The sequence below is a fragment of the Callithrix jacchus genome, chromosome 1, assembly GCF_049354715.1.
Source record: "Callithrix jacchus isolate 240 chromosome 1, calJac240_pri, whole genome shotgun sequence".
Classification (NCBI taxonomy): Eukaryota; Metazoa; Chordata; class Mammalia; order Primates; family Cebidae; genus Callithrix; species Callithrix jacchus.
The window spans coordinates 149,605,956-149,619,291 of NC_133502.1; the positions used below are offsets into that span (position 1 = coordinate 149,605,956).

Here is a 13,336-nt window from a genome sequence, read left to right on the forward strand (position 1 = left end):
ACCTTTAAACTTTGTGTTTCCAAAAAGATCAATGTACTGGGCTATCGGACAGGGCTACCTTCTCTGCTAGCAACAAATGCCTCACAAAAACCTTTTTCTTCTTTAAATACGCTCCATATTCCTCAAAAGGCATTATTGGTATTACATCACAATTTTAGTTTCTCTTTTAAGTATATTCCAAGGTTGTGTTGTGAGGCCACAGGAGAGGCAAAGGGGAGTGCTGTAAATGAGTTCAGAGGAAAGGCAGTCTCTTTTTCTCTGAGACTGCAGACAAGAATCAAAATAAGGAAGCTCCAAACAGGGTTGGGAATGTGCAGTGTTTCTGCTCTGAGTTGGAACTCTCAGGTGTGTGTGTGCATGGAATGGAGGATGGAGGTGGATGCTGAGCTGCGATGAGGAGCAGTCCTTCTACATATCTGTCTTCTCTCCTGCCCCTTTGCTCTGTGACTGTGGGGTGAAACAGAAAACACCAGAGAATAATTAACAGAGGACAAGCATTCCTTTTCCCCAGCTCATGTAATTTCATTTTCTTGAGCTAGATATGACCAGAGCAGACACTGGCCTTGTTGGCTAATCATTGCCAGGAAGAAAGGCGAGGGAAGATACAGATAATTTTGAACCTGAAACTATTTTTTTAAATAGACATCCCCTTCTTTAAACTGGGTTGTCAAACTCAAAGCCCACACATTCGCTTGCTAAAACCAAGAATAACATTGTTTAAAATTAGGCATTTATCAATGTTGCTATCATAGACATGTAGGAAATCTAGCTGAGGCTTGAGCTACTTGATTAGTAATATACAGACTCTAAGCATCTTGTGTTGTAGGCACTCATTTGAAATAAAGTAAAGACAGTTTTTGAAATGGAGTAAAACAATGCTTGCATCGGCTTCCACATTTGTGTGGCTGTCTGCTGAGTAGAGACTGAATGGTCTGACTCCTTCACTTTGATCAAATCAATGCTAGGGGCTCAGGAGAGTCTGAGCTTCGCATTCAAGAAAAGCTTTGTGTTCATCTGTTTGGATTGTGTATTAGTCCGTTCTCATGCTGCTAATAAAGACACACCCAAGACTGGGTAATTTATATAGAAAAGAGGTTTAGTTGACTCATAGTTTGGCATGGCTGAGGAGGACTCAGGAAATTTACAATCATGGCAGAAGGAGAAGCAAATATATCCTTCTTCACATGGTGGTAGCAAGGGTAAGTGCCAAGCAAAAGCCCCTTATAAAACCATCAGATCTCATGAGAACTCACTCTCTATCATGAGAACAGCACCTGGGGGTAACTGCCCCCATTATTCAATTACCTCCCACCAAGTCCTTCCCATGACACTTGGGGATTATGGGAACTACAATTCAAGATGAGATTTGAGTGGGACATGGCTAAAAAGAATTGCTACAAAGGAATATCTGAGACTGGGTAATTTATAAAGAAAAGAGGTTTATTTCAGCTGACAGTTTTGCAAGCTGCACAGGCATGGCACTAACATCAGCTCAGCTTCTGGTGAGGGCCTCAGGAGGCTTTTAGTCATAATAGAAGGCAAAGGGGGGAGCAAGAGAGAGCCGGGGGAGGTCCCAGACCCCTAAATAACCAGATCTTGAGTGAACTGAGAGAGAACTCTCATCAAGAAGGGAGTGGTGCTATCTCATGAGGGATCTACCCCCAAGATTTAATACTTCCCATCAGGCCCCACCTTCAGCATCGCAGATTACATTTCAACATGAGATTTGGAGGGGACACACATTGAAATCATATCAGGTCTAAAATTCATTTTGGATGTTATTACCAAATGAGTCTTACACACACTTACTGCTTCATGAATGGATTCAAAGCAATATTTTACTAAATTTATAAATCCAAATTTTACCCAAGTTTTGGTAACTCTGGTTTTGCCATTTCTTCACTTTTATTATATTGATGGGAAACTTAAAAGTATGGAAGTAGCCTGTTTGTCCCTTGGCCTTTGTAAGGCCCCATCTTTCACCTACCTTGATTGTTTGTATACATACATGCCTTATATATGAATCACATATATATACAGATATATACACATATATATTTATTCCACAGCAAAGCAATATGAACTTGGCCTCAAGTCCCCTATTTATTTAGCAAACAACTACTGGAAACAAATATTAGGGGAGGATTGCTTGAAGAAGATGTGGCCCATCTAGTTTGAATAAACTCAGAGGTATCAAGAATGAGCCCCTTATATACTTGTGCCTACACCTTTCCTCCTGGAATCATTTTGCAGGAATAGAACTTCTGTGCTTTTAGCATGCTACCATCTGATTTGTCTGAAGGTCATCATCAGAAAAAGGTCTATTCAACCCTCTCTCAGGCTGTTGTCCAGTAATCTCTTCATAAGCTATGCTCTTTATGAAGTGCTCAGAGATCCCTGTCTGACTGGAAAACTATGAATAGTTGTGCTATTCTTAACACTGTTTTATTGATTGTAGCTTTATGATATATTTAGACATCTGAGAGAACATATTCCTCACAATCTCCTTCCAATATTTCTTGCCCTTATTATCTTTTAATTTTTGAAACACAGTTTAAAATAATTTCATGAAGTTCCCAATTTGTTATTTTGATTGAAATTATACTAAACTTACAAACAAATTAGGAAATAATCGATACGCTAATAAAACTTACCATCAAAAAAATGCTCCATTTACATCTTAATTTTTGTAATTCATGAAATATTTGTAGTTCTTTTGATAGAACAAGATAGATAGAACAAGTTTTGATAGAACAAAAAAACAAGATTGCTCTGTGCAATTCTTGTTAAGTTTGTTCTAAGAAGATTTGTGTTATGTTAAATTTGACATTTTCTTATTATATTTTTAACCTAATACTGTTGTTGGAAAATCTATTTTTTATTTATTATAGAAAAGGTTGAGCCTAGGAATTTGAGACCAGCCTGGGCAATATGGTAAAACCCTGTCTCTACTATAAATGCAAAAATTAGCCAGGTGTGGTGGCACACACATGTAACCCCAGCTACTCTGGTGGCTGAGGCAGGAGAATCACTTGAATCCAGGAGGCAGAGGTTGCAGTGGGCTGAGATCGTGCCACTGCACTCCAGCCTGGGAAACAGAGTGAGACTCTATCTCAAAACAAACAAACAAAAAACCAAAGAGAGAGAAATAAGAAAGAAAAAAAAAAAACACACAAAGAAAGAAGAAAGAAATAAAAAGAAAGAGAGGAAGGAAGGAGGGAGGAGGGAGGGAGGGAGGGAGAGAAAGAAGGAAAGAGCAAGCAAATAAGAAAGAAAGAAAAAGAATTGAAGAGAAAAGGAGAGGAGGGGAGGAGAAAGGCAGGCAGGCCGGCCAGAGGCCGGGTAGGCAGGCGATTGACAATTTTAAGACGTTCAACAGCTGAGCCGCTGTGGAGGCAGCGGCGCGGGGTGCCTGCAGGAGGCGCTGGCGGTCCAGGTTGGAGGCGGGGACGCCGTCAGAGCCGGGTGGGACATGCAGGGCCGAGGTGGTCCCTCTGTTCAGGCCGGGCCGGGGGCGCAGGGCTAGGGCGGGGACCCTGTCCCGACCCGGTCACTCACTGGTGAAGAGAGGGCAGCCGCTGTGTCCGGCAGTCAGGGACAAGCAGCGGCGAAGGAGAAACGAAGCACACGGAACCGAGAGCTCCACCGGGAGCCGACCGACGCTTTGCGAGTCCCCGAGGCCCGCACTAAACCCGTCACTAGGCGGCGCACGGGTACCTGGTGGCTGAAAAGGTAGCGGTGTCCAGGGAGTTGGATTCCGGAGGCGGCAGGGGCCAACACCTGCTGCGTATCAGTGAGCAGAGCTGCTGTCAAATCCATGTGACCTTCCAAGAGCAAGCACAGTTGTCCTATGCAAATCCTGGACGGATGTTCCAGAAGGGAGAAATAGCAACATAGAAACCGTATGTCTCCAGGCAGCTTACTAAAAAGTATAGTTTATAAGTAACCATAATTCAGGGCAACAGCACAGTCAGCTGAACTAAACTTAGAAGTACAACAAAATGTGTCACCTTAGCATATTTAAAGCAATCTATCACCAGGCAAAGAACAGGTAGGTGCTCAGACATATATAAATATCTCCAATGATGTAATGGAACAGAAGGAGTTAATTAAGTTTACAAGTCATGGACAGACTTTATGTTGTCTTCATTTCCTTATCATTGGGAGTATTCCGAGCTCAGAATTTTCCCAATGCAAAAAAAGGCTCTGAAGAGCCGGACCTGGGAACCTGGCCAGTTCCCTGATCCAGTTTTTGGTAAACACCTCAAGGATGTTAGTTACATGATGAAGACATGGACAGTGTCCTGACTTGACCCTTCTTTGTTTTAAAAAGTATAAAAGATTGTTTAGCAGAAGCCGAACTGAGCTTCGATGGTGATTTGGTTTGGACTTGCGAAAACCCGTGCTGCTTTATTGCCGGTGTTGAAGTTTGTGAGCGTCTCTAGGTATCCTTGTAAATAAACTTTTTTTTCCTTTCTTTGTAAATAAACTCTTTTTCTCTATATACCTCGGCTGGTGTTTTTCTTCCCACGAATCTGCCTGAAAAGATTAGAAAATCCAAGCTTGGTACTGAGCAGTGCTCACACAAAATTGGCGTAGTCGGCAGGATTCGGGGAGAAGGAGTGCATCATGCCTTTCTTTAAAAAAAAATGTTAAAATTGTTGTTAGTGAAATTCCTGGTTGGGAAGATCCTGTGTTTGTTTCTGTTGCTCGTAATTGGGCCTCTGGCACTGGCTTAAGTGAAAATTGGGACGGCCGCCTTAGGACGGCTGATCCCGCACAGGTATGTGAAGTTTTAGATCTGGTGTCAGTAGATAAAGGAAAGGAGTTAGCTGCCATTAGTAGACGAGGCTGAATTTTGTTGTCTGCTTATAGGAAACAATACTTAGCTCGCCAAGCCCTTATACAGGAAAAATTGCAGTTAGAAAAAGAATTGGCTGATTTACAAGGCAAATTGTCTATGTTACAATGTCAGAATTTTATCCTTGGTGACCAGGCAAGAATATATCAGGGAGTAGCTGAAAAGGCTGCTGTACGGTGTGCACAGTATAAATATAGAAAACGAAAGCGGAAAGTGAATGCAAAGAAGGTGCATGCTGTCATTGCAACTGCTAAAGCTGATTGGGACACAGTCAACATGTAAAATTTTTAGGAATATATTGGGATCATGGCTTACGTGCCATTACCCCAAAAGCAAAACAGAGAATATTAGATTTTCCCCCTCCCTCTACCAAAAAGGAGGCACAAAAATATATTGGCTTATTTGGTTACTGGAGACATCATATACCCCATTTGAGAATGCTATTACAACCACTTTTTAAAGTAACTAAGAAAAAATACCAATTTGAATGGACTCAAGACCAACAGGATGCTTTTGAGAGAACTAAAGAGGCAATCCAGCAAGCCTTAGATTTATGGCCCCTACAGTCAGGACCTGTTGAATTAATGACTAGTGTAGAAAGTGAACATGCTAATTGGAGTCTTTGGCAAAAGCAGAATGGTAAACGAGTTCCATTAGGATTTTGGTCTCGAAAATTACCCCAATGTAAAAACCCATATACCCAGTTAGAACAACAATTATTAACTGCTTACTGGGCCTTATCTGAAACAGAACATTTAACCACTGATAAAGAAGTAATCTTACGCCCTCAAATTCCAATAATGCAGTGGGTACTTTCTGACCCGGTATCACATAAGATTGGACATGCCCAAGAATCCCATGTCATTAAATGGAAATGGTATATACAAAATCGTGCTAAACCAGGCCCCACTGGAGTTTTGCAGCTACATGAAAAGGTTTTTTCCTGCCCAACTGATGAAGGTAATCATGATCAACTTGTTAAACATATTGACAGTAAAGTTTGGGCTAATAAAGGATATGACTCTTTAAGTAAGGAACAACAGAAGCATGCATGGTTTACAGATGGCTCTGCTAAGTACATAGGGGGAAAGTGGCACTGGAAAGCTATAGCGTATAATCCTGCTCTGGATTGTACACTAGAAGCTAGTGGAGCAAACGGCAGCAGCCAACTCGCCAAATTACACGCAGCCTGGCTGTGCCTAGAAAAGGAATATGGGGGAGAATGTCATGTGTTCACAGATTCCTGGTCTGTGTATATGAGATTATTAACCTGGATTGCACAATGGCAGCATGATAATTAGAAGATTCGTGACCGTGATTTATGGGGAAAGGACTTATAGCAAAATATATAGATTGTATTGCAAAGTACTAATGTTTCTATTTTCCACGTAGACGCTCACGTGCCTACTGACTCTATTGAATGTATTTACAATAAGAAGACTGACCAATTAACTAAAATTAGCTCTAATACTTACCCTGAAGATCATCCCAAGTGCGCAAAATGGGTGCATGAACACACTGGACACGCAGGAGCCAAAGCTATGTACAGATGGGCGCAACAGAGAGGCATATACCTGCCATTAGATGTATGTAAAACCATCACAACACAGTGTCCAGTTTGTAACCAAGAACGGTTGCAAAATGTCCCTCGTGTCGTCACAGGAGAATTAGCTAGAGGAAAACAAGCGGCACAAATTTGGCAACTAGATTACATAGGGCCGCTCCCCATTTCTAAAGGGTGCACTTACATATGCACTGTTGTAGATACTTATTCTGGTGTGCTTATTGGATGTCCCTATAAACGGTCCACCCAACAAAATACTCTGAAAACCTTAGATTTTATTATTTTATATTATGGAGTGCCATTACAAATACAAAATGACAACGGATCTCATTTTAAAGGTAAGTTAATTACTGATTACTGTGCTCAATATAATATAGAATGGATTTATCATATACCCTATTACTCACAAGCAGCAGGCCTCATTGAAAGGATGAATGGGTTATTAAAGGAAAAACTATGGAAATTAACCAATCCAATGTATTCAGGATGGAAAACCTTTTTATTACCAGCCTTACAACAACTTAATAATAGACCCCTAACTAGTGGCCAAACCCCGTTGCAACGGATGATATATTCCTCTAATACAGTTGAGATCAGATCCCAAGTAACACATGAGCCTATAACTATCTCCTGGTGGAGATTCCACCCAGATGCGATACAACCTGGGAATGCTACTAGTACTGCTGCAGGTTATGATTTATTTAACTACTCTGTAACTAAATTAAATAGCAAAACTCAACATGTAATACCCACTGGAATAGGTTTACAGTTACCTTCAGGATATTATGGACAAATAGCTGCTCTATCTAGTCTAGCACAAAAAGGAATGACAATCTTAGGGGGAATAATTGATGCAGATTATTATGGTGAAATCAAAGTGCTTTGTTATAACCTTAGTGAAGAAGATATCATCTTGCCTAAAGGCCACCGAATAGCACAACTATTAATAATTCCAGTTTTACAAAACACAGTATGGGAATCCCAAAGGTTCCCTCCAAAATCAGCTCATTTAGGATTTGGCAGTACTGATGAAAAGAAACAAATATCAGGTCATGTTTAAGTACAAACGTCTCCCCATAAACCATTACAAGCTGGAGAGATAGTAGCACAAGAAAGAAATAACTGTGTATATGTCCTAATTCCCCCCGCTGATACTCCTATATTAGTACCTACTAATCATTTGTTTCATCGTGTATAGATTTGTGTATTTACAGGTATTATTGTTAGCACTCACGTCTGGATTGCTTGGACCATTTCCCCCGGACAAATCTTGTCTCACCAAACTACTTCCAGCAATAGACACATGATTCTACAGTGGGGATGGGTCAACTCCACAAAAGTAAGAAGTCAAGACTCTTACAACTGTTCTGCTAATCAAGTCTGTCACCATACCAATCTTACTATTAGTGGAGATACCAACACTACACTTACCTATTGGATGGGACAGAAACCTGCTCAAGGCATAATTTATAGTAATGATAGTATTATTATTAATGTCACTTCTAAAGTGAATATTTCCTGTTGTCAACAAGATTTAACTACTGTTCTATATACTAACATGTTTTCAAAAGCTATTTGGAGAAACCAATTGTCTTGTAATGAAATTACAAGCAAAACTCAACATGTAATACCCACTGGAATAGGTACAGTATTTGCATTTAATACTAGTACATATCTCTGGTGTATTAATTCTAGTGCAATCAACAACAGAACTATATGGGCACAACATTTACATGTAATAATTCATAAAACTCCCACATACAGTCAACCTACTATTGTACGTATACCTCATGCTTGTACTAACACCACCTTTTTTGCACAGCAGTATCAATTACAATTAAATGTAACTTTCCCAAAATTACATCCCTGTGCTAGACGAAAACGGGAATGGTATGATACATTATTCGGCGGAGTAGGAACAGGTATTGGACTTGCTAATAGCTTTGATTTAGATAGCTTATCATACAAATTAAAAAATACTGGGAAAAATGCCGCATTAGCTACTAAACTTACTGCTAATTGGATCCCTACTGTAATAAGCCCATTAACCTCTAATCTTGCTTATCAAAAGATATTTTTAAAGATATTTAATCGAACTATAGTATCTACTACTAATAATATTACTTATCTATTTGCTTGGACAGAATGTTCTCTTCAATACTTATTTAGTTACATACAAATACAAAATCTACAACAGGAGTTACAATTAGGAAGAGTACGCTGGTCTGAATTTTTAATAATTTCCAAACAATGCCATGCAGATATATGGGTAGAAGATCATAATCCCTTTTATTGTACCACTACATATTGTTATGGTATAATAATGTATTATATACCCCAAAATACTACTATGCTATGTCCCTATCATGTGCTGCCAATTCCATACCCTTATTATTATTTGCAACCAGAATTTTATGGTACCCACATTGACAATAGAAATATAACATATAAAATCAATGATTGTGCTGTAACTACAAAAGGATTAGTATGCACTGATTTACAACAACAGATGGAGCCATGTCTATTGCATTTTTCTGTTAATCATTGTATTTTTACCTTATTACCAGTAAGTGATTACACTGCCCTTTTTGAAGTCCAGCCCCATACATTATGTATTGTATCCAATCAATCTGAAGTATTGTCTATATGCAAGTTGATTTTCCATTTGTTGGATGTATTTATAATATCTCTATTTTTCCCTGGCATAATTCTACTATTTATTTAACCCCAATCATTGACTATGAAAATATTACTTTTACCCCAATAAGCCTGCCCCAACCAAAGTTAGAAACCTATTTAAATTTAACTACTATATTATATGAAAATAAAGCTTTAAATCAGACATTACAGAAAAGAGATCGACAATTAAGTGAATATAGACTACAAACCACCATAATAAGTCATAAACTGCAGGACTATTCCCATGCTATAGCGACAGATAGTAATCATAACTGGTGGGATTGGTTATTCACACACTCATCAGTGACATATAGATTCGTCCCACTATTCATGATTGTATTCATTTTAATAGTTATTAGTATATGTAGTTGTTGCTGTTCTTTGTACTTATATCAACACATTAAAAATTTATATGATGCATTTACTTACAACTATTATGTGTATAATAAGTCTGCCCATGCCTAGGGCAGAATTGTAATGGAACAGAAGGAGTTAATTAAGTTTACAAGTCATGGACAGACTTTATGTTGTCTTCATTTCCTTATCATTGGGAGTATTCCGAGCTCAGAATTTTCCCAATGCAAAAAGAGGCTCTGAAGAGCCGGACCTGGGAACCTGGCCAGTTCCCTGATCCAGTTTTTGGTAAACACCTCAAGGATGTTAGTTACATGATGAAGACATGGACAGTGTCCTGACTTGACCCTTCTTTGTTTTAAAAAGTATAAAAGATTGTTTAGCAGAAGCCGAACTGAGCTTCGATGGTGATTTGGTTTGGACTTGCGAAAACCCGTGCTGCTTTATTGCCGGTGTTGAAGTTTGTGAGCGTCTCTAGGTATCCTTGTAAATAAACTTTTTTTTCCTTTCTTTGTAAACAAACTCTTTTTCTCTATATACCTCGGCTGGTGTTTTTCTTCCCACGAATCTGCCTGAAAAGATTAGAAAATCCAAGCTTGGTACTGAGCAGTGCTCACACAAATGACAAATGAAAAAAAAAGTTTTTATAAAAATTATTTCCAAACTCGTCAAACAGCATAAAATATTTAGAAATAAACTTAGCAAATAGGTAAGATCTCTATGGAGAAATTAGAAAACCATTTTAATTTTAAATATAATTTAAAATGTAGTACTGTAATCACTCTAATCTCATTTCAAGTGCATTAGCCATGTGTTGCTAGTGGCAATGGTGTTGGCCACTGCAGTATTAGAGCTCTATGGTTATAGAAAACGAAGGAAGTTTTTTAGTTTGTTGTGGAGAAGTATAATACGATTATCAATAAAACTTCCAAGCCTAAACGTATATCATATTTACATAAAGTTCTGTGAGGGATGTGGAACCGAATAATGTAAATGTTCTGAACTTTAACATGTATTTTTCTTTAATGAATGATAATGGAAATTTAATCATTATCTTGTTTAAGTTTCCATTTTTTGTACTTAAAAGGGTGACCAATGTTAAAACATACTGGGTATGACATCCTTTGGAATTAGTTACATTTATAATGAAACGTAGATACTCATTTAAAATGCAAAGGTGTACATTGTCTCTCAAAATTATTTTTGAAAAGAATGCAGGTTTTAAAAAAATTTTTTCTAGAGATGGGAGCTTGCTATGCTGCCCAGGTTGGAGTGCAGTGGCTATTCATAGACGCAGGCATTGTGCACTACCGCCCCAAACTCCTGGGCTCAGGCGTGATCTTGAGTGATCCTCTTGTGTCAGGCTCTGGAGTAGCCAGGAGTACAGGCTGGGGCCACTGCTCCCAGCTTGAAGTCTGCCATCTTAAGGGTACTTAGTAATATTTTTTCAGTGGAGACATATCTTAAATGTTTCATCTCTCAAAAAAAAAAAAAAAACACAGATGTTTAGTATCATGAAAGTCTTTTGGGTTATTAAAAATATTTTGTTTTTCACTGTTAATATGATGATTTTTATTTCATTAATTACTTTATGTAATTTGTATCCTTGGAATATTACATGATTATAAACCAAAGCCCCATGGAGTTCAGTCCTGCCATGAACACATGCCAAATCATATAATCAAAAGTAATGGAAAAATAACTTAGAAGCATATTATGTTTCTCAAGGAACATTAACAAAAATCAGATTTTTAAGCACAGTAACACTTCTTTAAACCCCCTTTTCTTTGATTTTTCATTCCATAAGTACTTCAGCATTTCTCACTATCTCGCACCCTCCCTTTCCTCTCCTCCAAAGGTCTCTTAGACAAGACTTTAGAGCAGATTCTTTTCGTTACTCCTTCCCTGTGCCACATCACATCTCTTCTCCACAGGAAATGGAAGCCAGCTACTGCTGGCTTTCTAGTATTTCTGTTTATCAACTGCACCAGGATTCCTGAAAACAGCTGAAGGACATAGGAACTCTGTGCCTCCGTTTGTCTGTAATTCTTTATAGAGAGAAGTTAAGAGCTTCTAAGAAATTTAGTTGTTGTCTCACTCTGGTTGCTTTTCTCAAAAAATACTCTTGGAAAATTCCGTAAGAATAAAACCGTCAATCTTGTTGCTGGACTGACATTTCCTTGGCCATGCTATATTATCATCTCTATATCTCTATATATTTATATCATATATATGAGATGATATATAAACATGGACACAAAGATATACACACATGTGCACGTGCACACACACATGTGTGCACCGAAATGGTTTGGCTGTGTCCCCATCCAAATCTCATCTTGAATTCCCGGGTATTGTGGGAAGTACCAGATGGGAGGTAATTGAATCATGGCAACAGGTCTTTCCCATGCTGTTCTTCTAACTGTGAATAAGTCACACTATATCTAATGGTTATATAAGAAGGAGTTTCCCTGCACAAGCTCTCTGTTTGCCTTCTGCCATCCATGTAAGATGTGGCTTCTCCTTGCCTTCTACCATGATTGTGGGGCCTCCCCACCCACTTGGAACTGTAAGTTTATTAAACCTCTCTTTTGTATAAATTACACAGTCTCAGTTATGTCTTTATCAACAGTGTGAAAATGGACTAATACAGTAAATTGATACCAGTAGAGTGGGACACTGCTGAAAAGACACCCAAAAATGTGGAAGTTCCTTTGGAACTGGGTAACAGGCAGAGGTTGGAACACTTTGGAGGGCTCTGAAGAAGACAGGAGAATGTGAGAAAGTGTGGAACTACCTAGAGACTTGTTGAATGACTGACAAAAATGCTGGTAATGATGTGGACAATGAAATCCAGGCTGAGGTGGTCTCAGATGGAGATGAGGAGCTTCTTGGGAACTGGAGCAAAGATGACTCTTGTTATGTTTTAGCAAAGCAACAGGTGGCATTTTGCCTCTGCCCTAGAGATCTGTGGAACTTCAAACTTGAGAGAGATGATTTAGGGTATCTGGCAGAAGAAATTTCTCTGCAGCAAAGCACTCAAGAGGTGACTTGTGTAATGTTAAAGGCAGTCAGTTTTAAAAGGGAAACAGTATGGAAGTTCAGAAAATTTGCAGCCTGACTATGTAATAGAAAAGAAAATCCCATTTTCTGAGGAGAAATTCAAGCCAGCTGCAGAAATTTGCATAAGTAATGAGCAGTCAAGTGTTAATCACAAAGACAATGGGGAAAATGTCCCAAGGTGTCCGAGGTCTTCACAGCAGCCCCTCCCATCACAGGCCTGGAGGCCTAGGAGGAAAAGATGGTTTCATGGGCTGGGTCCAGGCCCCCCCGCTCTGTGCAGCTTAGGGACTTGGTATCCTGCATTCTAGCCACCTCATCTGTGGCTAAAAGAGACCTTACAGCTCAAGCTGTTGCCTCAGACTGTGGAAGCCCCAAGCCTTGACAGCTTCCATGTGGTGGTTTCTGTGGGTGCATAGAAGTTAAGAACTGGGGTTTCAGAACCTCCGCCTAGATTTCAGAAGATGTATGAAAATGCCTGGATGCCCAGGCAGACGTTTGCTGCAGGGGTGGGGCCCTCATGGAGAACCTCTGCTAGGGCAGTGTGGAAGAGAAATGTGGGGTAGGCGGCCCCACACAGAGTTCCTACTGGGGCACCACCTAGTCGAGCTGTGAGAAGAGGGCCACCATCCTCCAGACCCCAGAATGGTAGATCCACCAACAGCTTGCACTGTGTCCCTGGAAAAGTCACAGACACTCAATGCCAGCCCATGAAGGCAGCTGGGAGGGAGGCTGTATCTTGCAAAGCTACAGGGGCAGAGCTGCCCAAGACCATGGGAACACACCTCTAGTGTGACCCAAATGTGAGACCTGAAGTC

At 39.6% G+C, this 13,336-nt stretch overlaps 1 long non-coding RNA gene across 1 annotated transcript; it reads left to right on the top strand.

The window, feature by feature from the left end:
• The first annotated feature begins 4,363 nt into the window (after positions 1-4,363).
• LOC144582606 (uncharacterized) lies at positions 4,364-9,980 on the top strand. The gene is made up of 2 exons (XR_013535652.1): positions 4,364-4,445; positions 6,254-9,980. It is a non-coding gene; the product is annotated as an uncharacterized LOC144582606 (long non-coding RNA).
• Positions 9,981-13,336: the final 3,356 nt, after the last annotated feature.